The following is a 20,307-nucleotide window of genomic DNA, read 5'->3' on the forward strand; positions in this document are numbered from 1 at the left end:
TCCAATTAAAGTTATATTTTCAGTTTAAACTATACAAGATTGAGATATTTTTGGTTTTTACTGGCTAATTTCAGTATTTCTGGTAAGTCTAATTTCTCTGTTCTAACTTTTGCAACTGCAAAGACAGAGCTGTGAAAACAACAAAAATATAAATCTTGGATTTCGAGTCAGCAGGGACTGAGATGTTTCAAATCAAGTCTGCAAATACAAAGTTTTCAATTCGAGTTAGTGATGACGAATGTTTGAATTCAATTTCAGCCAGCGGCGCAACACATGCGATAAACAGAGGCAAGCCAGTTTTGAGAAGCGGCAGCGGACTGATAATAGCGAAGAAAAGCAGACGGATTAATAGCGAAGAAAAGCAGACAGATTAACAGCGAAGAAAAGCAGACAGATTAACAGCGAAGAAAAGCAGACAGATTAACAGCGAAGAAAAGCAGACAGATTAACAGCGAAGAAAAGCAGACAGATTAACAGCGAGGAACAGCAGACAGATTAATATAGAAGAAAAGCTGACAGATTAATAGCGAAGAAAAGCAGACAAATTAATAGCGAAGAAAAGCAGACAGATTAATACCGAAGAAAAGCAGACAGATTAATAGCGAAGAAAAGCAGACAGATTAATAGCGAAGAAAAGCAGACAGATTAATAGCGAAGAAAAGCAGACAGATTAATAGCGAAGAAAAGCAGACAGATTAATAGCGAAGAAAAGCAGACAGATTAATAGCGAAGAAAAGCAGACAGATTAATAGCGAAGAAACGCAGACAGATTAAGAGTGAAGAAAAGCAGACAGATTAATAGTGAAGAAAGGCACACAGATTAACAGTGAAGGAAAGCAGACAGATTAACAGTGAAGAAAAGCAGACAGATTAACAGTGAAGAAAAGCAGACAGATTAACAGTGAAGAAAAGCAGACAGATTAATAGTGAAGAAAAGCAGACAGATTAACAGTGAAGAAAAGCAGACAGATTAATAGTGAAGAAAAGCAGACAGATTAATAGTGAAGAAAAGCAGACAGATTAATAGTGAAGAAAAGCAGACAGATTAGCAGTGAAGGAAAGCAGACAGATTAATAGTGAAGAAAAGCAGACAGATTAATAGTGAAGAAAAGCAGACAGATTAACAGTGAAGGAAAGCAGACAGATTAACAGTGAAGAAAAGCAGTCAGATTAACAGTGAAGAAAATCAGACAGATTAACAGTGAAGAAAAGCAGACAGATTAACAGTGAAGAAAAGCAGTCAGATTAACAGTGAAGAAAAGCAGACAGATTAGCAGTGAAGAAAAGCAGACAGATTAATAGTGAAGAAAAGCAGACAGATTAATAGCGAATAAAAGCAGACAGATTCATAGCGAAGAAAAGCAGACAGATTAATAGCGAAGAAAAGCAGACAGATTAATAGTGAAGAAAAGCAGACAGATTAATAGTGAAGAAAAGCAGACAGATTAAGAGTGAAGAAAAGCAGACAGATTAATAGTGAAGAAAAGCAGACAGATTAAGAGTGAAGAAAAGAAGACAGATTAAGAGTGAAGAAAAGCAGACAGATTAGTAGTGAAGAAAAGCAGGCAGATTAAGAGTGAAGAAAAGCAGACAGATTAGTAGTGAAGAAAAGCAGACAGATTAATAGTGAAGAAAAGCAGACAGATTAGCAGTGAAGAAAAGCAGACAGATTAACAGTGAAGAAAAGCAGACAGATTAACAGTGAAGAAAAGCAGACAGATTAAGAAGAAAAGCAGACAGATTAAGAAGAAAAGCAGACAGATTAATAGTGAAGAAAAGCAGACAGATTAATAGTGAAGAAAAGCAGACAGATTAATAGTGAAGAAAAGCAGACAGATTAATAGTGAAGAAAAGCAGACAGATTAATAGTGAAGAAAAGCAGACAGATTAATAGTGGAGGAAAGCAGACAGATTAATAGTAAAGAAAAGCAGACAGATTAATAGTGAAGAAAAGCAGACAGATTAATAGTGAAGGAAAGCAGACAGATCAATAGTGAAGAAAGGCAGACAGATTAATATTGAAGAAAAGCAGAGAGATTAACAGTGAAGAAAAGCAGACAGATTAACAGTGAAGAAAAGCAGACAGATTGACAGTGAAGAAAAGCAGACAGATTCACAGTGAAGAAAAGCAGACAGATTAATAATGAAGAAAAGCAGACAGATTAATAGGGAAGAAAAGCAGACAGATTAATAGCGAAGAAAAGCAGACAGATTAATAGCGAAGAAAAGCAGACAGATTAATAGCGAAGAAAAGCAGACAGATTAATAGCGAATAAAAGCAGACAGATTCATAGCGAAGAAAAGCAGACAGATTAATAGCGAAGAAAAGCAGACAGATTAATAGTGAAGAAAAGCAGACAGATTAATAGTGAAGAAAAGCAGACAGATTAAGAGTGAAGAAAAGCAGACAGATTAATAGTGAAGAAAAGCAGACAGATTAAGAGTGAAGAAAAGAAGACAGATTAAGAGTGAAGAAAAGCAGACAGATTAGTAGTGAAGAAAAGCAGGCAGATTAAGAGTGAAGAAAAGCAGACAGATTAGTAGTGAAGAAAAGCAGACAGATTAATAGTGAAGAAAAGCAGACAGATTAGTAGTGAAGAAAAGCAGACAGATTAATAGTGAAGAAAAGCAGACAGATTACTAGTGAAGAAAAGCAGACAGATTAATAGTGAAGAAAAGCAGACAGATTAATAGTGAAGAAAAGCAGACAGATTAATAGTGAAGAAAAGCAGACAGATTAATAGTGAAGAAAAGCAGACAGATTAATAGTGAAGAAGAGCAGACAGTTTAATAGTGAAGAAGAGCAGACAGATTAATAGTGAAGAAGAGCAGACAGATTAATAGTGAAGAAGAGCAGACAGTTTAATTGTGAAGAAGAGCAGACAGATTAATAATGAAGAAGAGCAGACAGATTAATTGTGAAGAAGAGCAGACCGATTAATAGTGAAGAAGAACAGACAGATTAATAGTGAAGAAGAGCAGACAGATTAATAGTGAAGAAGAGCAGACAGATTAATAGTGAAGAAGTGCAGACAGATTAATAGTGAAGAAGAGCAGACAGATTAATAGTGAAGTAGAGCAGACAGATTAATAGTGAAGAAGAGCAGACAGATTAATAGTGAAGAAGAGCAGACAGATTAATAGTGAAGAAGAGCAGACAGATTAATAGTGAAGAAGAGCAGACAGATTAATAGTGAAAAAGAGCAGACAGATTAATAGTAAAGAAGAGCAGACAGATTAATAGTGAAGAAAAGCAGACAGATTAATAGTGAAGAAAAGCAGACAGATTAATAGTGAAGAAAAGCAGACAGATTAATAATGAAGAAGAGCAGACAGATTAATAGTGAAGAAGAGCAGACAGATTAATAGTGAAGAAGAGCAGACAGATTAATAGTGAAGAAGAGCAGACAGATTAATAGTGAAGAAGAGCAGACAGATTAATAGTGAAGAAGAGCAGACAGATTGATAGTGAAGAAGAGCAGACAGATTAATAGTGAAGAAGAGCAGACAGATTAATAGTGAAGAAGAGCAGACAGATTAATAGTGAAGAAGAGCAGACAGATTAATAGTGAAGAAAAGCAGACAGATTAATAGTGAAGAAGAGCAGACAGATTAATAGTGAAGAAAATCAGACAGATTAATAGTGAAGAAAAGCGGACAGATTAATAGTGAAGAAAAGCAGACAGATTAATAGTGAAGAAAAGCGTACTGATTAATAGTGAAGAAAAGCAGACAGATTAATAGTGAATAAAAGCAAACAGATTAATAGTGAAGTAAAAGCAAACAGATTAATAGTGAAGAAAAGCAAACAGATTAATAGTGAAGAAAAGCAAACAGATTAATAGTGAAGAAAAGCAAACAGATTAATTGTGAAGAAAAGCATACAGATTAATAGTGAAGAAAAGCAGACAGATTAATAGAGAAGAAAAGCAAACAGATTAATAGTGAAGAAAAGCAAACAAATTAATAGGGGAAAAATGCAAACAGATTAATAGTGAAGAAAAGCAAACAGATTAATAGTGAAGAAAAGGAAAGTTGTGAGGAGGCAGTGGTACAATTGTGAGGGGGCAGCGGAACAATTGTTAGGAAGCAGCGAAACAATTGTGATAAGGGGGCTGCGGAACAATTGTGACGAGGAGACAGCGGAACAATTGTGATAAGGGGGCAGCGGAACAATTGTGACGTGGAGTCAGCGGAACAATTGTGAGGACGCAGCGAAACAATTATGAGAAAGAGGCGGCGGAACAGTTGTGAGAGGAGGCAAAGTCGTGAGAAGCAGGACCGTTTGAATCGTAACGAGAAGCGGAGTAACAAGCGCATTAAATTAACTAGTAGCTAGCAAAATAGATGTTCGTTGTCAACTTATGTAATATGGAATGCTGAACTAAATTGCAGTCATCTGTATAAAGTACTTTAATTATTTTACATAAAAAATTAGTGTTGTGTTGAAAGCTGCTTCTTGTTCCTCAATTTGAGCTCGAGTTAGTATTAGACAGCTGAAGGTCTTCTTTGACTTGGACACATCAGACATTCTTCAATCCATACTATAAATCTGTAGCATTAATTTTTCTGGTAATTTTTCCTTTTTGAAAAATAATTGGTTCTAACTTGTGTAATTATTCACCCTGAAACCGAAAATCACTCTTTTGACATTTTTGTTTGTATGTGTGTCTGTCTCTGTCTGTTACCTTTTCACGCGATAATTGCTTAACCGATTTATATGAAAATTGCAATATACGTGGTATAGTCATTAAGTTCTAAGATTTCACGCCTGGAGGGTAGGCTCCCACAAGAATCTGGATGTATCACAAGATGCCGCATAACACGGCATACATTTAAACCAAGAGGAGTAGAAATAGAATTCTACTCCTCTTGTTCTTTATGTTGTACTTGGAACTTCGTTGGATGAAGTTGGTACTTGAAACTCTCACGTGGTTGGAGGGGGGCGCATGGAAATTGAAATCCTTGCGGTGGCGCGAACTTTAATATCAACATTTGTAAGACTGGCCAATTATCTGTAATGTTATAGTAAGTATTTAATAATCTGTAATATTCATTCCCGCTTTATGGTTTATTTCACCATTAGTTGACTAATTCTGTTTTATAAACATTCTACAAAGTCATACGCATACTATTATTAATTCATTGATCAGTTGATTCTATACAAAGGTTAAAGTCATAAATGGTAATGAGTGGTTTAGTTACAATGTCTGTATGTCGTTTGTTGAGGTTAAGTCTGACAAGCACAAGTTTTTGTGCTATCTTCTCTGTTATCAAAGAACGACAAAAATGTTGTAGCATTATTTGTTGGAAACTACCCTTATAAGTACTGATTTGGAGAGCGAGGTTTAATGCGAAGTTTAAATCACACTTTGGTAAAGATGCGATTCCAACATTTTACTAACCCACTGCGGGGTTTCCAGGTTTCAGTACTGCCAATATATATCTTTTTTATTTATGAAATTGTAATATTTATTATTATTATTATTATTATTATTATTATTATTATTATTATTATTATTATTATTATTATTATTATTATTATTATAACTGTGCATTAAGAAAAGTAAAAATAAAAATTAATGATTTGTTTTTTTTTATTATGTAATAGAGAAGACAGAAATTACATACCATATGTTTTAAATGTTATTTTATTTTTTTTAGTTGGCTACCATGTCTTTATAACTTTATGTACGAAAACCAACGAGTTAGAAAGAGAAAGATATAGAGTGGTCATTGCGCCGCCATGTTTGAAGAAAATTGAACGACCGTCGGTAATGAACTTATGCGCCCAAAATAAAGTGGGCGTGGTGATAACTGACATTAGAATCGTCAGCTGTCTTAATTTCGTTTGCATAAATCAGTTAAACTGAAGTGGAAAAACCTAGTATTTCGTCAAATACGTGCTAGGAACTTAATCTAAACTTATGTACGCTAAATTTAAAACACTTGAGCTATTCCTGGAAGGAATGCTTAAAAGAATAACCTAAGCAAAATTGTCATGTAGTATGACAAGAAGTCCTAGCAAATATACTGAAGAAAATGTTAATATTCCTAGGTTCTTTTAAATGCGACCTGCAAGATTGCCTATAAAATGAATGAGTATGATTCGGATGATTTTATTAAATTGTTTTACCAGTCTCTTACTATACCATAAGATATAGAATGAAAGTAGGCCCTGTCTGTAGTAAACAACCTTTACCTCCAAGCTTGTAACGTGGGTGAAACATGACAAAACACGCTTTCAGTTTTTTTGTTACAGTAAAGTATAATTATTATCGAAATGTGAACGTGAGGCCAACAGCCGGCTGGTCTGTCTGAGCCTTTCAAGGGCTGTGGCACCACAGATAATTATTAGTGTATAATTGAGCACCCACGTACAATAATGGGGTAAGTAGTTACGAAATATATTCATACTTACCCCATTATTGCACGTGGGTGCTCAATTATGTTCTTTCATGTCCTTCCAGTCAAAATACTAACAACAATACGACCTACCCCAGAGTTTTGCGTTATTTTGGATGCGAGTGTCGAAATACAATTTTAATATTTTATTGCTATTACTAGGTTTGAAACGGAATTGTAGCGGTTTTATCCGTATTTAGTTTAACTTTATTACTAGTGAACCATTTATTTGATTAATCGTTTGTCTTCGAAATAGGCCTACTTCTTATAAGCTACACCTCATAGTCTTCTTGTATAAGCAGTAAGGACAGAAGGAGCAGAAATAAAGGATGCCGGTGTCGAAATACAGTTTTAATATTGTATTGCTGTTTGTTTTTCACTGGGTCTGAAACGGAATTGTATTGGTTTTATCCGTATTTAGTTTAAGTACATTACCAGTGAACCATTTATTTTGTTTATGCCGGGCGTTGTTACACATTTATGCATGAAAAAAATGCTGCTAATTAACAAAACTATGGACTTAACTTCATAAAATTTACATGAAATATGATATATAAGTTGTCTTTTTCCTTTTGACATTGCAGTTATATGCAGCACACACAACAGGCATGTTTTTTCTTCGTTTTTTTTGTACCTCTTACCTCCGTTATACAACATTGTAAGCAGACGAATTTTTACAAAGGTGGGCGCTTAGCTCAGATCTACCGTGTTTCGCGGTGGCACCGCAAAGAGCGCTGTACAGGACAACTTGGCCACTCTATAGTCCTCTTTCTAACTCGTTGACGAAAACAAAGTGTTGTATTCTGTCCTTGTAGTCATCAGCTGTGTAATTACTAACATTAAGCTTTTGAGTTCTGTCCGCATGCACAGCAATTTTCCAAAATCGAGTCGAATGTGCATTGCAGTGCCATCTATAGATAAGAATGTGTACTATGTCATGCCTATGAGTGCTTCAGTGTGAGCTGCATGGTGAAGAGGGAGGGTACTGTACCGTTCGTTTGAACGACTCAACGACTCCGACTCATCACCACTGGTGACTGTTATTTCGGAACTGTTATTTGGAACGTAGTATTTTTTCGGAACCGGAACCGTCGGAACTGTTCCGGGAAAAGAACAACTTCGCCCATCACTATTGCAGAGTGAGCTTTTGAGCTCTGTCAGAGAGATAATTATATTATTGATCTACTGTACATGCGCAGAAGGAGCCGATTTATGTCGTTTTGATGCTAACCCACTATTGAGACGCTTCTTCCTAGCGACTGAGGAGCTGAGGCTAAAGACAGGACTACTCGTGTAATTTTAACTTTGAGGAAGGCAGGGAAAACTACTCTTCTTAGTACCCTTAAGTTGTTCATGTTCTCACCGATTACTTCGAATACATTTTAGATTAAAAAAAAAAGAAGTTCGTTCGTTCATTCATTCATACTTTTCTGCCCGAGGGCAGGTCTTTTAGCAGGTCTCGTACTGCAAATCCATTATTCTCCAATCTTTCTTATTTTCTTCCTTCCTTTTTGTCTCCGTATATGATTCATCTATCATATGGTCGTTTGTCATCTGATATCTTTTCCTTTCCCGAACTCTTCTCTCGTTACCATTCCTTCCCATGCATCCTTCAGTACAGAGTTTTTTTTAGTGTGCAGCCATACACAATTTGCGTAGTAATAAACCAATATGTGCAGTAATAAAACAAATTTTGTGCAGTAATAAAAGTTAAAAGACAACAACAGATACCAAGTAAAAACAATAGCCTTGTATTGATGGAAATTTGCATTGTATAAGTTACACACAGTTACAATGAAGAAACACATTTGCCTGTGCTCGCTATCCACTTGATTAAAAAAAAAAACAGTTTCCACTACCCATCTCAAATTTAACGATTGTCGTCGATTGGTGCCGCTATTACTTCCGGAGTTTGACGTCAGACTCTGACGTATCATCCGCAAGTTCAACAACAATAATACGTATAACAATAATACGTATAACAATAGTACGTATAATAATAATAAAGGTAAAGGTGTCCCCGTAACATGCCATGAGGGCACTTGGGGGGCATGGAGGTAGAGCCCCATGCTTTCCATGACCTCGGCACTAGAATGAGGTGGTGTGGTCGGCACCACGCTCTGACCGCCTTTTACCCCCGGGAAAAACCCAGTACTCAATTTTATAGAAGGCTGAGTGAACCTTGGGGCCGTTCTGAAAGTTTGGCAACGAGAAAAAACCCTGTTACCACCTGATATCGAACCCCGGACCTTCCAGTCCGTAGCCAGCTGCTCTACCAACTGAGCTACCCGGCCGCCACGTATAATAATAATAATAATAATAATAATAATAATAATAATAATAATAATAATTCATTCCAGTAATTTTCGTAAAAAAATTGTTTACAAAAACTCTGCTTCAGTAGGCAGTTTCTTCTAAGCCAGTGGCTCAACCAATTCCTTTTTCTCTTCCTGATCAGTTTCAGCATCATTCTTTGGATAAATCGCAATTTAGCGAACGCCAGTAGGGGAAGTTATCCCCACCCACATGAAATGTGCATTCGACACAACACTCGCCTATCACGTAGCGTGTCTGGTGAGATAGTATGGGAAAAGTGGAAAGGGGTTGTGGGCGGAGCTTAGCGTTCGCTGTATTACGATTTTACCCATTTTTTCTTCACCCACTCTTTCCAACACAGCTTCATTTCTTACTCTATCTGTTCACTTCATACGCTCCATTCTTCTTCATATTCAATTTCAAAAGCTTCTAGTCGCTCCTCTTCACTTCGACTTAATTTCCATGTTTCTGCTCCATACAATGCCACAGTCCACATAAAGCACTTCAGTAGTCTCTTCCTTAGTGTCTTCTTATTATAAACAGATATAGTGTGCTTGTCTTAAATCAATAAATAACTTCAAACCGATTTCTTGAAAAAGGGACCAAACATTTGATAAAAATGGAAACTAAATATTGTTGTCAGCGCCCCTTAGGACCCGTGTACTAGCAATTAGAGCTTCATCTTTGTATAATACTGGCCTTCTGAAGGGGTCTCTATCACTTGACAAGTTCATACAGCATACATAAATACGTAGGTCTTCGTATGTATACATGTATGTAATGTGTGTATGCACGTATGTATGTATGTATGTATGTATGTATGTATGTATGTATGTATGTATGTATGTATGTATGTATGTATGTATGTATGTATGTATGTATGCCTTCGAGATCGTGGAAAACAGAGCCATGGACGACTGCTCCAAGCTCACGGTCATCAACGTGATCCTTAGAACGTGATCTTGCGTGATATCACGTAAAGGTAAGCGTTCATTACATCGTAGCGCACTCATCGGACAAATCGCACGGATCGGAAAATGACAATCTTTGCTGTAATTATGTAACCGAGTTCACTACATCGTATCGCATGCATCGGCTCTCGGTAAATCCGTCTACGTTTCTCGGATGAGCAACTTTTCCTATGTGTGCGATCATGGCCTTCTTTAATAAATCAATTTTAATTGCTCAACTGTTATTATTATGTTGTGCCATGCTCAGTGTTGCGCCAAAATGACAGACGTAAAACTTATTTCGCTTGTAGAAAACTACGTAGAATTATATAATTTGAGGCGTTCCCATTACAGTAATCAAGTCATTTCTTACATATATATTATGTAACCAATATCTCTTTCGTTTCTTCATCTTCAATTAAGAAGCACGAAACAATTACAAAGTCTTATTCGCTAACATTCTTGATTAATAGACCTAACCTCAACACTCCTCTGTTTTCAGCGAAGTCAGTATCGTACGTCATAATGTTTTAAACAGCTGAGAGAGAATCCGATGAGACGATGAGGTATAGCGTTACTGTGAACGCACTGCACTTAGGCCTAAAATATCCGTTGCGTGCGATTCGTACGAGGAGTGCGATACGATTTAGTGAACGCTTACCGTTAGTAGACTCTTGTAATTTCATGAAATAACAGTTTTGAAACATTGCTGCTACGTCACATTGTGGTAAAGTCGTGACTGTTCTTGTTTATTCATGATACGTATAGTATGTCAGTCCCTCACATGAAACAATTCATTTGCTGAAGACGGATTTCTGCTAAATTTAAAAGTAACTATGTAATTTATCAGTACATTCTAGATTGAAGTTAACCAGTCGATTCACATATTTATGACCAATGTATATTTTAACCAATAATTACTTTACAAATTACAAATGGCTTTAAGGAACCCGAAGGTTCATTGCCGCCCTCACATAAGCCCGCCATCGGTCCCTATCCTGTGCAAGATTAATCCAGTCTCTATCATCATATCCCACCTCCTTCAAATCCATTTTAATATTATCCTCCCATCTACGTCTCGGCCTCCCCAAAGGTCTTTTTCCCTCCGGTCTCCCAACTAACACTCTATATGCATTTCTGGATTCGCCCATACGTGCTACATGCCCTGCCCATCTCAAACGTCTGGATTTAATGTTCCTAATTATGTCAGGTGAAGAGTACAATGCGTGCAGTTCTGCGTTGTGTAACTTTCTCCATTCTCCTGTAACTTCATCCCTCTTATCCCCAAATATTTTCCTAAGCACCTTATTCTCAAACACCCTTAACCTATGTTCCTCTCTCAGAGTGAGAGTCCAAGTTTCACAACCATACAGAACAACCGGTAATATAACTGTTTCATAAATTCCAACTTTCAGATTTTTTGACGGCAGACTAGATGATAAAAGCTTCTCAACCGAATAATAACACGCATTTCCCATATTTATTCTACGTTTAATTTCCTCCCGAGTGTCATTTATATTTGTTACTGTTGCTCCAAGATATTTGAATTTTTCCACCCCTTCGAAGGATAAATCTCCAATTTTTATATTTCCATTTCGTACAATATTCTGGTCACGAGACATAATCATATACTTTGTCTTTTCGGGATTTACTTCCAAACCGATCGCTTTACTTGCTTCCAGCAAAATTTCCGTGTTTTCCCTAATCGTTTGTGGATTTTCTCCTAACATATTCACGTCATCCGCATAGACAAGAAGCTGATGTAACCCGTTCAATTCCAAACCCTGCCTCTTATCCTGAACTTTCCTAATGGCATATTCTAAAGCGAAGTTAAAAAGTAAAGGTGATAGTGCATCTCCTTGCTTTAGCCCGCAGTGAATTGGAAAAGCATCAGATAGAAACTGACCTATACGGACTCTGCTGTATGTTTCACTGAGACACATTTTAATTAATCGAACTAGTTTCTTGGGAATACCAATAATAATAATAATAATAATAATAATAATAATAATAATAATAATAATAATAATAATAATAATAATAATAATAATAATAATAATCATCATCATCATCATCATCATCATCATCATTACTAATATCATCACCACCTTTATTTTTAAGAATGCTGCCTAAGATACAATTTGAATTCCAGTGTCATCCGCTATTTAGTAATGGGAAGATAGCATTATTACATGTTGTCAAGATAGCTCTAATCTTACCGACCTTGCATATGAGGACGTGCTCTAGGGATATTTTCATCTAATGCTGGGTTGGAAGCACAAAAAAAGACAGGTTGGAAAAACCGCTAATAAATCAACAAGGTGATATAAAATTACATGTTATGTCGAGGGATTATGGTGCAATACCACACCATTGTAACAACTTGCCATCAACTTTCAACGTGCAAAAAATGAGTTACGTGACAAAGCATCTGCAACTGGAGTCGATCATTCATGTCAGATGTTTTATAGCCTACAGAGTGCAAATTGACAGACTGCCAGTGATTGTAGAAGAGAGAAAAATTGACAGGGGTATTTAGAAAAATGGCAAAGATTGTGTGAAATGTCTATAATCGAATTAATGCAATAAATAGCCTAAGCGCTTTCATTAACACTCATTCTACCTCACTTCGATTATTGCGACGTTTTGTTCAGTGATCTCAGGATTGATTCCGCTCAGAAACTACAGCGTGTTCATAACGCGTGCGTCCGTTTCATTTGTAATGTTCGATACTATGATCATATCTCCCCTTCTTTCGAGAAGTTATCATGGCTTAGGTTACATGAAAGGAGAAATCTGCACTCACTTTCTCTCTTGTATCGAATTATGCACACTTCATCCCCCTATTATTTATTCGCTCGTTTTCATACTCCTTCTCGCTATCATAATATTAATACTCGATCACAACGCGATAACACGCTAGAAATTCCACTTCACATATCATCTCTGTATTCCTCATATTTTACTGTTGCTACCTCTCGTCACTGGAACTCTCTGCCCCCTGAAGTCAAGGACTGCCGAACATTGAAATCTTTCAAATCCAAGTTAGAGAATTATCTTATGATGAGTTGCCAAACTAACTTACTATTATGACAAGTGTTGTATTGCATGTTTCCACGTATTCAGATTTTTTTATGTTCTAGTGATATTAAAATTATTTTATATTTTTGTTTTCATATTTTCCGATAATGGTATATCTATAACGTGATAAGTTGAGCTATATATAATCATAATTTTCCTTACTGTGTTTACTTAAAAATATTGTATTCATTGTATGCTTTGTACTGCACTGTATTATTATTATTATTATTATTACTATGCTTATTTTTTATCATTATTATTATTATTATTATCATTATTATTATTATTATTATTATTATTATCAATAATTGTCTTATTTTTTATACTTTGTATGTCTCATTTATTTTGACCTGCTGTTCACATTTTATTATGCTTTTTTCTTTCTTTCTGTATGTTATATATTATGTATGCTTTCTACTTGTTGTTTACATTTTATTATTATTATCTTAGTCAGTTTTGTGTGTAAAATTGTAGTGTACTTTGTAAATTTGTAGTGTTTTTTGTAATGCAGTTTTACTCCTGGTTGAGTGTTAGAGAAGGCCGCATGGCCTTAACTCTGCAGGTTAAATAAATTATTATTATTATTATTATTATTATTATTATTATTATTATTATTATTATTATATAACATTGTAGTTTATTCATTTGGTATTCATGTCTATACACAGTTCATATACCCAATATTTCTATGACTACTGTGGAAAACCTCAATGACAGAGGCCATGGAAGAAGAGGTAATTAGAGGATAAATAATTAAAAGGTACACGATCGCGCGTCCTTTTAAGGGAATTTGGGGCTGAGAGGAAATGTCTGTGTGAGCTCGAAGTCTGTTGGCCATTTGTCTCACTCCAATTTTGCAGTTTCATTTGAAGGAAAGATAGAGAATTTTGAAGAGTAAAAGCCAAAAATGGACATTACCTAGCTACCACATGAGATGGACGAATTTTCAAGCACGAAAGAAAACCTGAAGGACAAAATCGCCGAATATGTTAAAGGCACTGACATAGCGAGTGGTGAGAGGGGCGTCGCCAGACAAGGAATCCGAGCTCTTGCACTGGGAGAGTGTCGCTCGAGTAGGTTAGCTCTGGGCTATCCAAGACGACACCAAGGTTCCGAATTAAAAAGGCTTTAAATTTATCTTGGGGCTCATTCCTGTCGTAAAGCCTTAGAAAAAACACAGACAAGTTGAATTGTCTCACTTTAGGAGACTAGCCAATTGGCAATAAGATAAATCTGATCGACCCTGAAGCGTACTGTGGGAAAGGGCGTATCGTATATTCTAACCAAGGAGGGAAAGGTAATGTGTGTTCCTGGCTGAAAGATTGATTTGGGTGGGACCAGGTGTGTAATTACAAGATGGCTGGACTGGTAAATGTCCAAATAAGTCCCACAAAGTGAAGGAGGCAATCCGGTATTGTTGTTATATGATTACTGTTTATTTATATCTTCATTCGTTGCAGTAAGATTTTCTTAGCTTTTGAGATAGTTACCCCTGAGATGTTAGACCACACATGAGAAGAATTTATTTAAATATTTATTTAACTAGCTAGCTAGCTAGTGAGTACAAATTAAAATTATAAAACGAAAATGTTTCTAATCACTACCGTAAGAGCCAGCCTCGTCTACGGTGTGGTCTTAGCCAATAATATAACATAACATTTACAAGAACAGTTTACTTTAATTAATTAAATTAATTTATTTATTTCATTAATTTATTTTATTTACTAGCCGTACCCGTGCGCTCCGCTGCACTTGTTAGAAATAAATATAAAGTAATTACATAATTAAAACAGGACGTTTGATCCAGGGAACATTCGTGTTTGATAGAAGGATAAATCGTTTAATATGTTACTTAATTTAAATTGTATTTAAATAATTAAAATGCGGCCTTTTTGTTCCAGAGAGCAATCATTTGGTGCAATGACAATTCCTTTAACATGTTTCTTAATTGTTATTACATGCAACCATAGTTTAATGAAGATTGACATATCATTTAGTTTTAATGTGTATACTTTATATTACTTGTTATATGTTTCAGAAGTTACTGTAATAACATCGTAGAATTATGTCCATCTAGACAAACTACACTTTCCAATGGTGAAATAATAATTAAACAATTAATTAGCTTCCGATATTACTTCATACAAACATAGAAACATTCTCTTAGGCTATGTTTAATAGCTTTCGATTGTTGTTGTCCAAGGCCCCTTATAGACGAAGTCATTTGTTTTTATTTCAGTACAGCGCCTTAGATGGCGTTGTTATTGTAATTTTAAAACTCATTTATCTCATTAAATATTAGTCCTATCAAAATTTTGTATAGAGTAAAACTTATCGGAAATTATTTTTAAAGAAACTTTTGTCATGTAATATTTTTCACGAAAATCTACAATAAGTGATATATTTCGATTTATTTAATTCAGGCCTCCTTATAACGCCCCTTTGAAATAAAGTATTTTGAATGCCATATAGCCTAAAATCTAAGTTACAACGAACTTAATTTATATTCCAGTTTTCATATAAATCAGTTCAGCCATTATCGCGTGAAAAGGTAACAAACGTCCAGACAGACAGACAGACAGACATATAAACAAAAATAAAAAAAAGTGATTTTCGGTTTCAGGATGGTTGATTATACATGTTAACACCAATTATTTTTGGAAAATCGAAAATTACCAGAAAAATTCTGGCTACGTACAGATTTATTATTAATAAAGATTTCATTGATCACTTTATCTATCTATGTATTTATTTACTTATTTATTCGTCCGTCCGTCCCTCCGTCTCTTCATCAGCCTGTCCATCCGTCTATCCATTTATTCACTTACAAATTCAATCCGATAATCACAGGCAAGAAGTTCTATTATTGAAGAGCTATGAGGAAGTTTAATAAATTAACAAAACATGTTTTTAAATATGTTCTACAGTTTCAATTGATTTACAGTATGTAGTTTGCCGCACAACAATGACAATATTATTCATTTTTGAAACGAAGTTTAATTTCAGCTATAAATGAAAAATGTAAGATAATTTTTTCCCATTTTAGCTAATAAAATGTACTTTGTCTTTCCTCATCCTCATTTTAATGTACGCAAGTAGACAGCACATAAAAATATACTGACACCATTCTTTTTGCAGACGATCTAATTTTAATGGCCAAGTCTGAAAATGAACTCTAAAGACCCAGGCACCTTTTAAATTATTATTATTATTATTATTATTATTATTATTATTATTATTATTATTATTATTATTATTATTATTATTATTATTATTAAGCTTTGTAAGTTCTTGGCTGCTAAGTTTACAATGTAATATCACTGTACTCTGTTCTGATAAGCAATTTTCCAGTTACCATGAATTTCTAAAATTTTAGTTCATCCTTCAGATTGTCCAAAAATTCTCAGCCTAGGTCTTTGCAGTGATCTCTTCTGGAGCTCTTAGCACATGTCCAATCCGCCACAGTCTTCTTGCTTTAATTTTCACTGCAAAAACAGGTTTATTTAAAAATCTCTCATTTCTTTATTGTATAATTGGCTCCATTCCATTACATCTGTATCTTGAACTGCTCAAATATTTCACCTTGAAATCCATTGAAAAAAATTTTGTTTGGAAATTTCCAATAAAAAATCATGTTATGGCTTCCTATTCGAAGCAAAATTTGTATGGAAAATAACAGTTTAGAACACGTAAGTAGCTACATTCAAGTTATTCAGAATACATCTACTGTAATATGAAGAGAGGAACAAAAGTGTATATGTCCCCAGGTTATCATTTGGCATTTTTTTCTGATCTCTCCTGGCAATGACTTATTTGTAACCCACTTCTAAGCTTGTGGCGCCTGGGAGGCGGAGTTACGCTGCCCGATGATATTATGATAGGATGATTATGAAGTGCCAGGAGAGGTCTTAAATCTAAGTCTAACCTAATTTCCAGACTATGGACGAACACAGGAACATTCCCCTTTAAGGAAAAATTCCTGTGTTATAACCGGGAATCGAACCCCAGAGCTCATGAACTCTAGTCAAAAGCTATGACAACTAGCCCATGAGGCTGGTCAGAACATAAATATAAGTGTCCACGATTTTATCAACATCACTGCAACATAATTCTGTTTTTAAACTGTCACTGGCCAGTCAGCACACGAAATTAAGAGTAGGGTAAAGTTGCCTAATTCCGTGATACCCCTATTTCCGTGATAAGTTTTTTCACTGAATGTCACGGGATTGCGTATCTTGCTAGGAAGTTCACTGGTGCCTCAAAAGTAGATGAAAGATACTCTATTTCGAGAAAGATTTCTCGTGCTATTGACGAAAGGCAAAGCTTTGACTGACATTCAATTTTAAAAAAGTATCACGGAATTAGGCAACTTTACCCTATACAACATTTTAACATATTAACTAGATCAATCTGACTTGCACATGACGCGACTCCTACTGATATCGGATCAGAATGACTGTGGAGCTCAAACCGAGACACATCTATTCTCACGCAGCTTCTACTCGGTTTTAAATCTGCGTGTACCGTGGCCGGATGACTTCCTCGTATGCAAAAAAAAAAAAAAATCCTTTTTGGAGCCATCCAGATCTGCTGTCAAATTCAAAATTTGGTTATGCAGAGAGAGTTAAATCTACAGTCTGGCAAGCAAGTCGCCAGCTCTCGCGGATAATGTCCTTGCCGTCTCTCGTTACTACAGTCTGGCAACTGATCTTTCGTATAGCCTAATAGTTGAATTATAATTATTTATTTAAAGAAATGGAGAGAATGTTCCCTAAATTTCAGAGATGGTTCTCAAAATGTTCTATACTCGTATTAGGCTCTATAAGCTCTACAAATGTTGCAACGATGTATAAAGTTCTGGTACACTTGCTGGCGCTTATTCTCACTAAAATTGAGTATTAGCCGTTTCTTCTTACAGAGAACGGAACCTGTTTCCCGACAATAAATAACTGAATAGCACAATATGTACATGGGTTTGTAGTCTCTACGAAGCGTCTCCGAAGCTTAAGTGAACTTAATTCGTACGATTTCTTTTTCAGTAGACACGTTTAAACGAGAAAAATGCGTTGTTGCACTGTGTAGGCTAACTAATAATATTTAAAAGTACGTAGTTCTCAGTAATTCATATCTTTCAATCATCACACAACACAGTTTAAAGGTCAATTAAAACCCCTCACTAAATAGGAACCTCAGACTCCAAGCACTCACCACCTGTATCTTTCCAGTCCTTTTGTACGGCTGCCAAACGTGAGCCCTCACAGCTAGACAGAAAAATACCCTAGCAGTATGCCAAAGGGGAATGGAGAGGAAAATACTCGGCATATCTTTGAAGGACAGGATTAACAACAAGAGGTTGTAAGAAATCACATCCTCCAAGAACATAGTTCATGAAGCGGCAAGGATAAAATGGAGATGGGGACGACATGTGGTAAGGCTGCAGGGGAATAGATGGGCGCAAATAACAACTACTTGGGACCCCTACCAAGGAAAGAGAAGACCGGGAAGGCCGAGAGTCAGATGGGCTGACTCCTTCAGGTAGCAGATCGGAACACACTGGAGCAGAGTAGCACAATGTAGGAGAGGATGGAAGGATCTAGGACGACAGCTAGTTGAGTAGAGACAACGCATCCCAAGGACAAAGTGATACATATCCTAATATGTCAATTTAGTGCGAATTAAACATAGACCAATGAGTAGGAACTGAAATCACCTGAATGACAAAGCCTAAATATTCTAATGTGATAACTAACGTGCAGAACAGACTAACAGCAATGAGTACAATCCTAAATGACAAAAGTGTTGAATATCTTAGTTATAATTAAGTGACAAAGTGTTAATATTTAGTCATAATTGTCGATGAGTAGGACACAACTCCGCCCACGTGGACTAGCTCGACACGTGAGCAAACGGAGCCAGAGCTTTCCCTCTTGCAGGAGACCTTAGCCCTTCTAAGGGACACTAATAGGCTATTTCATTCATTCAGTTCTCAATAGAGTTGAAACAGCTAAATGTGAGCTTAGAACAAGACCAGAGAAGGAAAAGCAGTTCAGTGTGTCTTTGGCCAACCTTAAACCTAAGTATCCAGTGTTCCTGGTAACAATCAGTGCGTCAGTGCGTTGAGTTTTCCAATCATGCATCGAGTCCCAGAAATTAATACATCTTGCCTTGTGAGAGGTTTCTGTTATTACAGGCTTTGTGACGCATTAATGTACCATTGAAACAGTGTATTTTATATTGAGCCACCGGCGTAGTTCAATCGGCTGGGGAGCTAGCCTGCCGATTTGCCTGCTCTCGGGCGTGGGTTCGATTTCCGCTTGGACTTATTACCTGGTTGGACTATTTCCCAGATTATCCTCAACCGTAAGTTGAATGTCAGGTAATCTATGGCGAATCCTTGGCCTCATCTCGCCAAATACCATCTCGCTATCACCAAATCCAACGCCGCTAAATAACCTAGTAGTTCAAACAGAGTCGTTAAGTAACCAAGTAAAAAGAATTCATATATATTATATTGTATTCATTGTCATCACATTTTGATTATTAGTGTTAAACATCAGAAAAAATATTCGGGGATTTTAAACGCATAAACGTCTATATCCAAGGGTCACTAGGCCTAAAAATTAATTTTAAAAGAAGGTATATTTACATCATCTTCTTAGAAATCAAGATTATACTGCAAATTTTTTACTAAAATATTACATTAAAATGTCATGTGCATCATTCTCAGATACGAGTATATTGACTTGTAGGTACCAAATATGAACAAACCAGTCAAATAATGAAGGGAAAAATCGCCATAAGTTGCACAAGCAGGCAGGCAGGCAGGCAGGCAGGCAGGCAGGCAGGCAGGCAGGCAGGCAGGCAGGCAGGCAGGCAGGCAGGCGGATTTTTAACGCAAATACGTCTATATCTATATGCCTAAAAGTAATATCAGAAGAAGATGTATTTACGTCAAGTTCTAGGGAACCAAGATTCCACTGTCAATTTTTTACTAAAATATTACATTTCATGTCATGTGCAGCATTCCCAGATAGGTCTACATTGACTTGTAAATACTAAATATCAATAAACCTGCCAAATAATTAAGAAAAATCGCCATACACAAACAGACAGACAGACATCATTCCTAATAGGCCTGTTGAAAATTTGAATTTCTGTGAATCAAAATCCATCGCCATCGGCCAGATTTTAACTCGCTAATTTTCTAACCACTGGATACACCCAGGAGAGTGACAGAGAGTACGAGTCAATTAATTTCTGAACCTGGAATGTAGGTGATTATAATTTACGCCTCAACACTGGGATGCCAACCCACTCTGAAGGCACGCAGGGATACAACACTGAGCATCACTTTTCACTTCTGGTCTCTTTGGTCCTTCTGTTGTCGCTCCTATGAGAATTTTTTTCTCTCACTACGAGGGCGGGAGGGGAACACGTCATGCACCGCGACCTGAGGTCTATTGTGCGCCCCTGGGATGAGTTGCATGCCTACCGACCCCACCTACGCCGCACCAACCTAATCGTTAACACCCTTACGACCAGTCCCTGCCATCCT

The sequence above is a fragment of the Periplaneta americana genome, chromosome 5, assembly GCF_040183065.1.
Source record: "Periplaneta americana isolate PAMFEO1 chromosome 5, P.americana_PAMFEO1_priV1, whole genome shotgun sequence".
Lineage (NCBI taxonomy): Eukaryota > Metazoa > Arthropoda > Insecta > Blattodea > Blattidae > Periplaneta > Periplaneta americana.